Genomic DNA, 14,413 nt, shown 5'->3' on the forward strand with positions numbered 1-14,413 from the left:
CTTTGGTGGCATTAAAATCTGCAGGACAGTAAATAATAGCAAAATATGATAGCCCTTCTCCCGGTCTGTCAATGGGAAACCGCAAGGAAGGCAATCAACTTCTGTTTGTGTGTCTGTCAGTGCAAAAATAACGCCACATGTCCTTCACGTAGGACCTGTTCTTTTCATGTTTAGACTCCCCTTGATGAGACATTACGCTCTGACATACAGTATTTTGAGTGACGTGGAAAAACACAAGAAGACCTCTCGTTCTGCGGCTCTGCAGAGTATGCCTCTGTAGGTCTGTGCGGTGATTCTTCTTGGCCGCATATTACCGCCTCGCCGTGTCTTCCTCCGACTTCCTCCCTTTCTATTTTTACGCGCCTGATCAGGGCTGATGTAATGGGGGAACACCGCGGGTTTGCGGATAGTGTTATTCACGTTTTAGCTGTTAGCAGCGGAACATAATCTCCCTCTAGTCAGCTCACATTAGGCTCCGTGGTCCGCACCAGCCCAATATGTGCAACGAATGCAATGGGGCAGCTGGGGTAATTTAGTATGTCAGTCAGCTCAGGAGGCTGGTAAAATGAGTAAATGGCTGGATGTGATTTATATGTACAGAATATTCTGATTATAATGGCTCTCAGAATAGAATATCTTCTGTCTTTTTAAACTTCTCTTCATCTGCATTGTGTGCATCCCCCAGATAGATAGTGAAATGAACAGAGGGCTTTTAAACTGACTACTCTGTGATTATATTAAGAGTGTGAGAGTGAGAGAGCGAGAAAAGAGAGGGGAGGGAGGAGATCGGGTGCCCGAGCACTAAGTATATATAATTGCTTCTTGACACATTGGCCAAATTCTGCAGTGCCAGGATCTGAGCGAAGATGATTAACGGCTGTCCAAGTGGGTGGGCATTGCAGGTCGTTGAGGGCCTTCGGTTTCCATAGTGATCCGAGTCTAAAGGCCATATATTGCATAGTGAATATCCCCGAGGTCCACACATTGTTAAACTACAATTATAACTCATATCAAGAGCATTGTCTGTCCACTGCAAACTCTCTGATTCATCCGACAAGCGTCCTCCTGCTTTCTTCCTCTCCTTTCCATTATTTTTCGACTCTATCTTTCTTAAATGGTCTCCTCTAGCTGGCGAGAAGATGAAGAGTGAAAATCTTGCATTATGTGAATAATTGATGAGCGGGCTCACCTCAAAGCATCATTACAGTACGGCAGCCAGGGTAAGAGGTGAGGGTAGGATCATATTTCTGACACTAGGCTTCAGGCTGTAGGAAATTGTGTCAGTTTTTCACAGGGCTTTTCTCTGAGACTACAGCATGAGTAACAGCTTCTCATTATAACACAATAGGATAGAAATGAAATGGGAGCAGGGATGCACACATACACGCATGTTTCAGTGCCTAAACTGTAGAATCACATTTGTAACACAAGTGGTAAACATGTTCTCTCTCTGTTTGACAAAATGTTATAAATAAGTAGTCGGTTATGAGATTTTTTTTTTTTCCTTTCTGCTATTTTATATGGAGGTGTTCTGGCTGATACAATGGCCTCTATATGTGTGTGCATTCATGCACAAGTGCGTGCATGTCTATGTGAACAGCACAATCTAAATGGGTGACAGATGGAGAGGGCAAGGGATGGGGGTGGGGATCAAGCACCTCTGACAATATGGGACCTGCACTGCACCTTGTTCCTGCCAGCTCTGAAATTGCTATGGTAAACTAATGCCGTGGAACTCCAGGATGCCATTTCACAATTTCATTTTCCACACATTTCACAGTTGTATTTTCCACAAAAGAAAAGCTCTCTAGTGAAATGTCACATAACAGTGTAGAAATTGAGTGATGAACTTGCTAGATAGACCCCTCGCTTCTTGAGGCGCACTTTATGCTGTGAAGTTTGACTAGGACACCAATGTAAACACACTGATGGTCACAGATAAAATGCTTAAGAAATCGTGTGTGCAGCAGCATTTTTAAGCCAAGTAAAGGGCACTGAATAAGCACATCTTAATGATGATTCATTCTGTATAATAAAAGAAAATCCCTCCGGCATCCAAACAAGAGGCCGGTCATGCAGCAATTAAGCTTAGTTATAGGCAGACCATGGGTGGTTAGTGGGCATGTTCCTCAACATCACGGCCCACATCCATGTCCTCACACATGCAAGTGCACAGACAGACACATTCACTCACTCAACCCCTCTCTCTTTATTTCCCACACACACACACACACACACACAGACACACAAAATTCATTGGAGGTAAATGTGATCTCAGAAGACAAGCAGCAACAACCCACGGCTCCATCAGAGTGCCTGGGGTTGCATTGGTGGCCATCGTCAAACAAATAATGCTTTGTGACTGAAAAAAAGACAATCCAAAAGGTCATTTGTGACCTCTGGGACCAGTGCTGCGCAGCATCTGTCACTAACAAGCACCACATGTCTGTGTCAAATGGCAAAAGGTATGCGGTGAAGCAAGCGTGCCATCTAATAAAGGCAGTAGGCCTACATTTATATATAGGCCTACACACACATATGACCGGATGGACAACTTACAACAGGTCACAGCATGATTGACATTGTGTGAAGACTTTGAATATACACAGTTTTGAGGTCACACTTGGAATGCTGTACAAATAAATGTGACTAAATTCACACTTATGTTCACACTGCGGTAATTCCACTGAAAAACCACATATCGTATTGAAACTAATCATGAAGTACAATTTGATTGCTTCTAACGTACCTTTGTGAGTCATTTTGTACTTCTGAATGACATACAACGATCAGCTACAGCGTTAAAGCCGCTGACTGCTGGAGTGAATGACATTGATTATCACGTTACGACAGCACATGCCAAGATGAGGGATATATTCGGCAACAGGTGTGCAGTCAGCTCTTGAAGTTGAAAAACGCAAGCACTTGAATGGCTACATCACCCCCAAGACAGGAGGCATTGTGGTGTCTCCCAGGGGTGCATAGCTTTGTGCCAATCAGAAGTGGCCCAATGAAGGAAAACCGATCAGGGTCATTGGCGCCAAAGGCTCTTTAATGGCACATCGGAAGTGAAGGCTGGCCTGTGTGGTTTGATCCCACAGAAGAGCTACTGTACCGCAAACTACTAAAGGCCATATTGTTGGCTTTGACAGAAAAGTGTGACAACATACTTTGTAGCTCACCAGAAGTGTGACCAGCCTGACTCCTGCCCAGTGCCGAATGTGCAGACAATGGGCCTACACCAGTGTCACAATGGAATGGAGCAATGGGAGAAGGTGGCCTGGTATGATGAATCATATAACCTCATGCAGAACTATTCCTTTAATGGTTTACGAAGTTAATGGTAATCATCAGGGGGATGAATAACAGTGAATGGCCGCCATGTTTGCTGTTGTCTCTCTCGCAACACAATATATGCAGCACGGGTTAATGGCATCAAAAATTCAGGGGAAATTGATGAGGGAATATATAATCCATGCTTCCCTCTCGCAGTGCTCATGTATCTGTATCAGACCCCACCTCCACGGGGAACAAATCAATAATATTCCATTTCTAACCAAATTCCTCTTTTTGAATGGTGAAATGCAATCTTCATGGACATACTAACAAATTGGATATCCCGTCAGCTGCATTAGACAAAGAAACAGAAACACGAAGATGACGTGGGTTGTTCTGGAAAAAAAATTAAATATGTGCCATGCATACTGTGCAAAGAATATCTAAAACAAAAAAATCATTGTGAATTCTCTCAAAGTGCAAATGAGGCTGAGTTCTGTGGTATATTTCCCAGATCTCCTGCACTGTACTCTCAACTCTCACTCTCTTTCTCTTGCTGGCTGTCCTTTCCTCTCTCTCTCTTACAACACCCCCCCCACATCCAGCTAAACCAATCAGGGATTTGAGGGCCTCGCTTCCAATCAATTACCACCCAAATCAGTGCAGAGGCCTTTGATATAGAATCATTTGTCAAATCAGTGCAGATGGCTAGGGGCAGGTACCCCCGTGCCATAGGCCATATCCATGTGGAAATCTCTGCTCAGGGTGGGCTCTCCTGATGCTTCCCATCCTATTAATGGGAAGTCATTGTGTGCTCCATGACTGCAGTCCAGCTGCCTGGGCCCCTAGATTGCTAATGTATAAGCATCTTAGCCTGACTTGCGGATAATGCCAAACCCCAGAGTCTAGCCTGATTTGGGCTATTTTTAAGACTGGCGAAATGTGATTTTCACAGATCCCACTTGAGGTGTTCATTTGAATTGCACAAAGGCTGCAGGAAGCTCACCCAAGGTATATATATTTTTTTTTAAAAAAGATGCATAATTACTGCATTTGACCTGCTGCCACTATATACTGTATACCCAAGGATAGAAGGTTTAGTCCACAGACGCAGTGGACAAAGTAATAACCAACAGCAATTCAGAAACTCTGCTTTTCATCATGCAAGGGCACATGCTACAGTTGTACAGATGAGCACCATTGCCACGTTTCATCTTGTTGAGGAGAAAACATCCTGAAGGCATGCAGTACAATGATAAGATAAAAGTAGGAGTCACTCATGAAAAACTGTGGGAGTATACAGTAGTAGTAACTTAGGATCAAGGGGTGAGGAAGAGGTATAGTAATGCTGTGATAAATTATTTAGATTATGATCAATGCCACAGCAGGAAAAAAAAAAAAAAAAAAGTCACAAGCTAAATAAATACACCAATACAGAAAATATAGTCCTCGTTACAGGTTGTGGTGCAGTGTTCATTTTTCATTGTGTTTGTCTGCCTTGGGTTTTAAAACCTAGATTTTCTGTTTAACAAAGTATAACACAGTACAGACGGTGTGTTTTCTTACAATTGAATGAAGAATTTAATATGTTAAAAAAATAAAAGTTACACAGTTTATTAGTGAGATTCCATTGTTGTCATTTTTAAATATTCCACTTTTATTTTTTAATGACAGATTTGATCCGCAGATAGCAGTCTTGTACTTCTGAGATGTTTTGCTGTTGTTTACAGATAATACTGTTCTCTTTGTTGCTTTACCTGGATTTGGATTTAAGTTGTGGGACATACTTGGCCACATCGTAGTTTTTTTCTTTTTTCTTTGATGTGATTTTTGCAGTATGTTAGGGATCATTGTCATGTTGGAAAATTCCTCTCTTGTCATGCATCTTAAGACAGTGTTTGGCAACACAATGTGCACTGATGGTGCCATCTACAAAAGTCATCTCCCCTGCACCTTTTTGCACTCGTGCAGTTCCAGCACGCTCCGTGTTTAACAATCGCCAGTCACTGTAGTAGACACGGACAGGTTTGTGCCTGCCGGACTCCATCTGATCCAAACAAATTTATTTTGGTTTCGTCTGCCAAAAAATGTGCTGCCAGTACTCATCAGGACTCTTTTCATGTTTTCGAGTATAATCTCGCAGTTTTATTCCGTTTCGTGAGCAAAAGGTTTTCTTCTCGGACGCCGTCTGTAAAAGGCTGACTTCGTGTAATGTCCTTTGCACTGTCTGATCTACACTGAAACGCCAGTTTCAACAGATATTCCTTGTGCCAAGTCAGGGGACCTTACCCATCTGTTTTTCTCTGCATGAGTGCATAAATAGTGAATTGTGTGTGGCATTATTATTTTAGGTCAGCCACAGCTCCTTCTGTTATTGGTAGTGTTTGTAGCCTTTCTAATCAGAGCTCAGTTTTAAGAAGTATCTAAATCTGGTTTCTTACCTTTTCAGGCAATTGATTATAAATGCCGTGTGGAGCCATGTTAATAATGGCCATGTTATAATTAGACGCACATGCTAGAAACTGAGAAATGTGTTGCATTCAGGGATTATTTTATAACCATGTTCATGCATTTGCCTCATTGGGAAATTACATTTAATCGTCACTTCTGCTGCAGTGATCACAAGCAAAGTGACTTTTGCTGCATCGGTCTCAAGCGCACACACCATTGCTGCGTCGAGGTTATCCTTTGGGAGCTCTGTTTTCAACGTAGTTAATCTAAATTTGTATTTAATCCTATATAAGATCAAAATACCCTCCACTTAAACTTAAAAATAATGAATTAATCAAGGATGTTTAATGATTTAGCGTTGGAAGTTGCACAAGGGTGTGTTCAGTGTTTGTAACAAAAATACTCAAGCAACAACTTTGCCAGGGCGTAATTGTTTGCCAGTAGACAAAAGCGGTGGAGTTAGATTTTCATGTTTAATGACTTTAACAAACCCTTTTAGGCTTCATTAGCTTGCACACTGGTGCAAACTAGATTGTCTAAGTAATAGACCTTAAAAGTTAAAGCAAACAGAACTTTTCTCCTCAGGTGATATGGTTTGTCAGAACTGCTGAAATGAAAAAAGAAATGCAATGAAAAATTACTAGAAAACATAAATAAATGTATAAATAAAAAAGCCTCGAAATCTAAAATGTATAATTTATAGATGAGGCATTAATCATAAAACGCCAAAGACAGTCATGGTCTAAGTTATAAAAAAAAATGCTTCTTTTAATGATTTTATTTATGAGTAAAGTATTATTCAATGCCTTCATGTTTCAGTGATGTATCTTGGCCTCTTATTTTTCCCCTCCCTGCCATTATAAATCAGTGCCGTGCAGTGCAGTGGGATGATGTGGATGCCATCCTTCAGTTCTTTGTGCAAGAATGAGACAAGTTCTCTGTAGCGTTTGATACACATTCTTTGAGAATGTGTCCTCAGATCACCACGGCACAACTGTGTCTCCGCCAGACAGAACAAAGATAGCCCAAATTAGAAATGAAAAAAAAAAAGAAAAAACGAAAAGTTGAATAAAACCCTTAGGAGCACCACGGCCGTAAGCATAAACGACTTTGGTGGCCGTTTTGAGATCTGCAAACATAATCTACCCAAAGCTGTGTTTGAGCAGCAATCAACATAATCATCAGCAAGCTGCAGCCAGAGATAGCCTAGTGGGTGCATTGTCTGTTTTCCAATTTCACAATTTATAGTCATCATATAAGCAGCACTTCTAATTCAGGTTAATATGCAAAATAAGTGTTTTCTTGGGCGCCATCAGCCGATTGTTCTGAGAAGAGGTTAACACAGGTTTAAACATAACTGTTAAAGTAACGTGTCACGTCCCGCCACGCTGAGGTGTGCCCCATTGGTTTTGCTTTATTGAATAAATGGTAGCCTGTGCATTATTGCAAAAAAAAAGACTGTTTTTACAATAGCGAGTGCCGTCTCTCATTTTTCACCAGTCGTAAAAGGGCACGGTTTTATGTGTTTTTTAATATTACGACACAGATTTCATGATCTTCGATATGTCTTATATTACTTCAGACGGAATAGAGGAAAGGAACAAATGGAATAATAAGAGGAAATTGCATTTTAGAGATGATTACAAGCATGTAAGCTCTCTAGGCGAGAACGGGCTGCATTGCTCGGGATATTTTTCTCACCCTCTGCCTTTGCATATTTCACACTGGCATAGTCTTTCGAGATGTACGTCACACTGAGAGAATTTGACTCTGCATGCTAAAAAGGCATAAATACAGGAGGCAAAAAAACATAACCAGCAGATGACCTTATTACACTCAGTACGTACCATGCAGTAGCAATATTGCCTTTATTTGTCATTATTACCACCCGCTATTACTGTGAGTGGGAGGAATATCAATTTGACAAAGAGGGCCTCTGACTAAATGTTAAGGAGCCCCCCTGTCATGTGAGACACATCCCTACTGTTCTGAGTGGGCAGATATGGCTGTGTTTTACTACTTATGGATATTCAATGGAAGAGCACAGAGCGGGCCTTGCTGTAATAAGGCATTTACCAATGCAGAGTAGCACTGTGCGCTGTGAGAACATATGTTAATGCACTTGGCTGTGGCCAGAGAAACAGCAAGAGGTTTGGAAAAAAAAGCACATGGGACTGGCCTCCTGGAGCACACATTTGCCTTCTACAAAGATATTAATATGACTAGTGCTCTGTAGTGGAGGGAGAGGAAAAATTAGCCTGGCAGTGAGGAGGAGTTTGTTTTTGTGATGGTGATGGACCCCAGTTGAGTGAGGCGAGCTGGGGAAGAGGCGCAGCTCTGTGCTGGTGGCTTATGAATTACGTCAGTCGTACACCTCTAACCGTCTGCTTCTCTGCCAGAAAAACTGACATCAACATATTTGAGGGAGGTATGCATGGATGGCCTGGAGATGTGACTGTAAAGGCTCTTTTAAGGTACTCCGGGACATAGACGCCGTAGCCTACGCCCGTAGCCTACGCCCATAGCCAATGTATACGTATACTTGCGTGCTAGTCTGGCTCATTCTGTAAAAACACCACCCAAATTCTAGTCGGCGCTGTTTCTTTTTTGCCAGCCAGGTTAATTTTTGTTTCTACTTCCTGCTTCACTTTCAACACTAGCGACGGAAACCTTCGCTGAAATTTCAGCAAAGACGAGTCAGACTCATGTTTGTATCCCCGAACCTCCTCAGTTAACCTTTCCTCAATGTGTTCCATCTTTAAGGATCCAAAACAGTTACTAAACACGCTACTACCAAGTGGACCAATCACAGCCAGCTCTCGCGGTCTGCGTCGCCGTGACATTTCTGGGGAGGTGCATGTCAGCACCAGCACACTAGGGTCTGCACAGGGTCTGCATATGCTCTGCGTTCTCACCGTAGCTACCACGTAGCAACTGACGCAGAAGCCTCGTGTCTGTTTCATCAAGACTGTGCTACTGGCTTTGTAGGAAGGATTCTTTACTTCAGTTTGCACAATTGACAGTGCATGTTTTACGCAGAAGTCATCATTAGGAAGCATAGAAGAAAAAAATGGCAAACCTGACTCAGTGCTTTGTTAGCTGTCATTATGTTTTAGTAATGCCTTTCTTCTCAACGCTCACCATTTCAGGGAGTGGGCCCAGAACTGTGTCTAATGATTTGCGTCAGTCGGCAGGAACCGTCCCTTCTTCAGTGACACAGATCAGGACTTTGACGATCAAGTATTTCAATTGTCAGTATCTTTCATGCCTGACAGGCAGCCCACTCTGGTTTAGACAACAAAAAGCCTTGATTAGGTTTAGGAATATATCATGGGTTAAAACACACTCTTTCACATGCGTGAACATAATGCATAACACACAATGCGACTTGAAAAACATTACTGTCAAAGTCGTGCTTGGTATCAAGAAAACAAAATCTACCATGAAGTCCCATGGATGTGAGATGGCAATCAATATATAGAGTCCATGTAAACAAGGATTTGCTGCAGCCAAAACTGGCAAGTACGGTAACTGTCTTGCTTCGCTTTCACATTCATGGATTATTATGGATTACCTGAAAAAAAAAAAAAAATATTCATGAAGTCGGCATTCGTCTCACCGGAGACACTGGGAGAACTGTCTCTTCTTGAATACTGAGTATGTTGACTGTTAATATTTAAACAGAAGTGGTCAAAGTAGCGCTTGTGTGCCCGGTGCATCGGATGTTACCGTAATTAATCCGTAACCTGTGTTTTTCTTCCCCGTGTACGCGGCCGCCTCCTTTAAAAACAAAAAGTCTATTATAACCTGCCCGTTCTTTAGCTTTTCATTACCTTTTCACCGGAAGAAGTAAACACATGCCGCGGTGTCGGGGGCTTTTACCACCTGCAACATCTCCAAGTTGTTTTGTCCGTGGAAAATGATGGAAAAGAAATTGGCAGCACAAAAAAAAAAAAAAAAAGACATTCGCCATATTAAAAATCTAACAACATTCACACTCTTTTTCACTTGACAGCATTTTTCAGCACTTCGGAAAACGTACTTATGAGGTGTGAGAAGTACAATCAGGACTGTGGTGCTGATGCTAAAACTGTAACAATGATATCCACGCTATTATAACTGTAGTCTTTCAGTTATTTTAATCTTGTGTAAGCGTGTCATTAAGTCATTATGTATAATGTTATTTTTAATCATTTTATTAAAAAGGATAAGCAATGATTCATTCTTCTAAAAATGATGTTTTATCTTTATCCTTGGATATAGTAGCATGCACAGATGTTAAGGTTGTGATCTACTATGTAGGTAAGACCAACTGGAGATGCATTTCTCGGTGAAAAAACACAGATAACGGCTGCACACGCGTTCCAGATGCGCAGAAATAATGCGCTTATCTCTATGCAAAATTTGATCTCTTGAAATATAAATTGATCTCTGTGCAGTGATCTGATTACAAATGACTGGAATAGCAACAAATAAAGTCTGAAACGAGACCTGTCAACGTTTCAACAGAGCGAGAGAGCTATTATTCTTAGAGACATTAATAAAGTATTATCACTTCATGTTGTGGGCTTCTCATTGAAATTTGTAACAAGGCCACAGTCGTTTGGATTGTTAATGTCTCACAAGCTTCTTTGTGAAATCATTATGCCCGCGGTAATATGTGAAGACTGACAGTGAATACGTTTTGAATCCCAGATGACGTTCGCTGAATGGCATTACAGCTAACCATTTGGCCATCAGCCATGTGTTTAAATTTAAGACAGAAGCAACTCGGTTCTTTTTTTTTTCTTTCAGGAGATTAGTTCCGTAAATGTTTTGAGAGTCATTAATCAGTATCATCGTGTTTGTCAGTGAATGACAATGACTCAGGCGTCTTGCTTCAAACATGAGCTTGTGATTCGGCATGTCACTGCACATCACAATCTATGGACAATGCATCCGCCAGTCTCAATGAAGAAAGCTGTCAGACGTTTCAATGGCGGAGAGATCAAACGGATGAACAATCCGCGTTACAAGGGAAGCTTGATAAACTGAAGTTTTGACACATCAGTGGGGCCCTCCATTCTCTTTTCAATGTCCCCTGTTTGACAGTACACTTAGTGACCACTTTATTACATGCGCCTCCCTATTAATGCGGCTTCCTCCTCCTCCAGACAGTGACTCAAGGCTTTGTGACTCACTATGCAGGCAGACGGGGTTGAGCAGTGCGGTTACTGTCCGGTTAAACGTGTAGGCTCCACACACGTGTCACCAGCAACTACAGTGCGTTTAATTCCGTTCCTTTATTCTGATGCCTAGAGCGCTCTTCCGTGAAAGCAGGATCGAGGTGGTGTCAAATGTCACGTCTCATATTGTGTTCTTCTGTATTTACGCTTGCTAATTTGAGTGTGTAAGTGCGTTCACACTGACACGTATGCGGTGCACTATGAGTACCCAGATGGTGTAGCCTACTCATAACTGTCAAAAGCTGAGCGCGAAACACAGGACACTTCTCGCCATCAGTGGTTGCTATATATACAGTATACAGTGTTTTATCTTTTACTAAGTAAAACACTGTTGTTATCAGACAGACTTTTCCAGCTCACAAGATATTTGATCAGTTTTGTGTAGATCTTCAACCACTCAAATTGCTTATGCTGGTGTAGCCCATTATATTAAAAAATAAAAAAAATCCATTCGATGCTTAGCAGCAGCCAGCCACCACAATCACTCACCTCTACACTGATCAGGCATAATATTATGACCACTGACAGGAGAAGTAAATAACTGACCATTTTGTGACAATTCAGTGTTCTGCTGGGAAACTTTTGGACCTTGTTACTTAGACATGTAGTAGCCACCTAGACCAGACCAGACCAGGCACCCCCACCCCAACAGGACGCAGCCTGACACAGACACATACACAAAAACCGTTAGGAACAACTAAAAAACATGAAGAACAGCACAAGGTGTTGACCTGGCCTCCAAATTTACTAGATCCCAAAATGATCAAATATCTGTGGGATGATCCTCTCAGCCCATAGAACCCAAAGGCCCCCACTAACAACCTTCTGTTGCCAGACACCACAGGACACCCCTCAGAAGGCCCATGTCCATTCTCTGATGAGTCGCAACTGTTCTGGAGGCACAAGGGAGACCTACGCAATATTAGGAAGGTGTCATAATGTTATGCCCGATCAGTGAGGCTGCTATGAAGCCCTTTGATGACACTGACAGGCCTATGGAGTGATTCTCGACTCTTCAGAAAGCAGCAGCATGAACAAGCGTACCACACCCTGCTTGTCATGTGAAGACACACTCATGACAATACAATAGGCATCTTCCTGTTTGCGCAAATCATGCACGTTCAGTGCACTCATGCACACAGACTGTCTTAGAAAGGGGGGAATGGACATTTTGAATCGCCAAAATGATCCCAAACCGGCCCAGATTTCTTTGGTCCCTCTCTATTTTTACCCACTAAATGAAATTTTAAACGGTGTGTGAATAGTGTTAGCGTTAAGTGTGGCAGCTGGCATTAGCTTGGAAGATTAGCTGGTCAGATGTTATTTTCAGCAGGTCCACACTTCAGGCACTATAAGTTAATAAGTTACTAAGTTCATAGTGTACATAGTGTAATACATTAAAGTATACTAATGGAAGTGTGACACATGAATTGAGACCTATAAAAAAGCACAACTTTAAAATGAAAAATTCTTGTAAACTCAGTTATCTATCCTGCTTGGCTTCAACATTAAGGGCTGTCTTTGAGGTTAATGTGGTAATGTGGAGTCGATTGTTTTCTTGACACAATTTTTGGCCACCGGGAGAAAAACACATAAGGTAGCCTACAGCTAACTGGATTTAAATTTTTTATTTTCTTCCAGGCAAAACATTGTGGAGAGTGTTTTAGCATGCTGCAGTGCAGTGATCAGTGTTTCTGACGCACTTATACCAAAGTATAACTTACATACGCTGGAGCTTATGCAAGTCTTTATTTCATGTGGCAAATATTATTGTAATTATAATGCAGAGGCTGCCACTTGCAAAGGTCTGGATGTCGTTACGCATTAGCAAGATAATTATCCATTGTGACAGCTACAGCATGCTATCACCAAACAAGAGGAGAATTAAGTCAAGTCAAGGTAGGTGGAATGTGTTAATCAGAGTGAATCAGAGCTGGGAGGTGGGACAGTGGCACATTCTGAGTAACATACTTGGCCAGTGATAATGCGGCTGTCTGCCTGTGCTTATACTTTATTAAGAAAACAGCAAAAATGACTGCGGCACATTTGTGGCGTATTCTACCAACGAGGCAGTCTTAAATGGCAGCAGGAGCCAGCTGATTATCAGTTGAGTTGTTTCTAAAGCTATATCACCATAACACGATTGCGCCCATTTCTGCCAGCGTGGCTGTTAGCAACAATAGTATGGGATTTTTTATTGTTTCAGTTATGCTCAGTAACTGTTTATTCGTTGTATATTGTAACAGTAAATACAATATGCGAAATAAAAAGCGAAGCGTGAAGCCAAAGCCAGCGTGCTAAAACATGGTGTGACTTGGTGGTGAGAAAGGGAAAGGTGTTTATCTCTGCAGGGCAATGAATACTTGATATTGTAGGAAACAAATGGAAGCTTGACTGAAAGCAGAAAAATGCCTCATGTCTGCCAGTGCTTGGTGTATTTATGATAGTCTTGCTTCCATAAACACAAGCAACATTATTGCTGACCAGGTGCAACCCTTCATTCTGTTTTATTATTATTATTTTTATTATTTTTTTATTTATTTTTTTGCTTGCTTTTTTAGAGAGGAGTTTTCTGGCAAGATAATGTGTCATTGTCTCAAGATGGTTCCAGGAAATTACTTTATGTTACTCCAGTGGTCTGCACAGTCCCCCGATCACAGCCTAATAAAACACTTCTGCTATGAGGTGAAGTGGGATGTTCACAGCATTTGCGCCACTGAAATACTGCAAAAAACACTGATGTCAAGTCAGTATAGATCAAAATCCCATCTCTGGCACCTTGTTGAATCAGTGCCTTAAAAAGAGCAGTTCTGAGGGAGGAAAGGGGGCCCTAGATAGTAGGTGTACCTAATAAAATTGTCAAAGAATGTATTTACAATACTTGTAACGGACCACACTTCAGTCGGGGACCTCCGGCTAAAATATTCATTCCCTTCCTTGGCTTCTTAGCATAGACACCATGACATCCTAAATTTGCATAGTAGTAGAGATCAATGTAGCTCTTGGAGGCTTGTGTGACACTTATTCAGAACAGCTCCCCTTTTTTTTCCCTAGTGTAGTCGGGAGCAAAAGGGGGTGAGCAGGCGCTGAGTGATGCGGGTACAGAAAGCCAGACGCTTCCCCAGCCGTAGTCAACCTCAAAGAGCATTTTGTCATGTATCTTCACTCTGTAAAGCACCTGCAACCTTCTTCACATCGCTACCGAATCAAGGTCTGTTTCGCACTATTTGATGCCGTTTGAAGTAAGTTGAGATTTTAAAAAAAAAAGAAAAGAAAAGAAAAGAAAAATCGCAGGGCTAAAAAAAAACAAACAAAAGAAGACAACAACAACAACACACACATCTTATCCTAAAACTGGCAAATCTTTTTTTCCCCCTCCTTTTTTTTTTATCACATGAATGATTTTTAGTAAGTGATAATTATTAAGTTAGATGTCACTGCATGATGAAGGATGTCCTTCA

General features: G+C 41.6%; 1 protein-coding gene across 1 annotated transcript in view; it reads left to right on the plus strand.

Moving 5' to 3' along the window:
• pcdh11 (protocadherin 11) overlaps positions 1-14,413 on the plus strand; it is a gene marked incomplete at its 3' end in the record, with an annotated part of 117,445 nt that overhangs the window by 47,629 nt on the left and 55,403 nt on the right. The window lies entirely within an intron of this gene.

The sequence above is a fragment of the Chelon labrosus genome (assembly GCF_963514085.1).
Source record: "Chelon labrosus genome assembly, chromosome: 8".
Classification (NCBI taxonomy): Eukaryota; Metazoa; Chordata; class Actinopteri; order Mugiliformes; family Mugilidae; genus Chelon; species Chelon labrosus.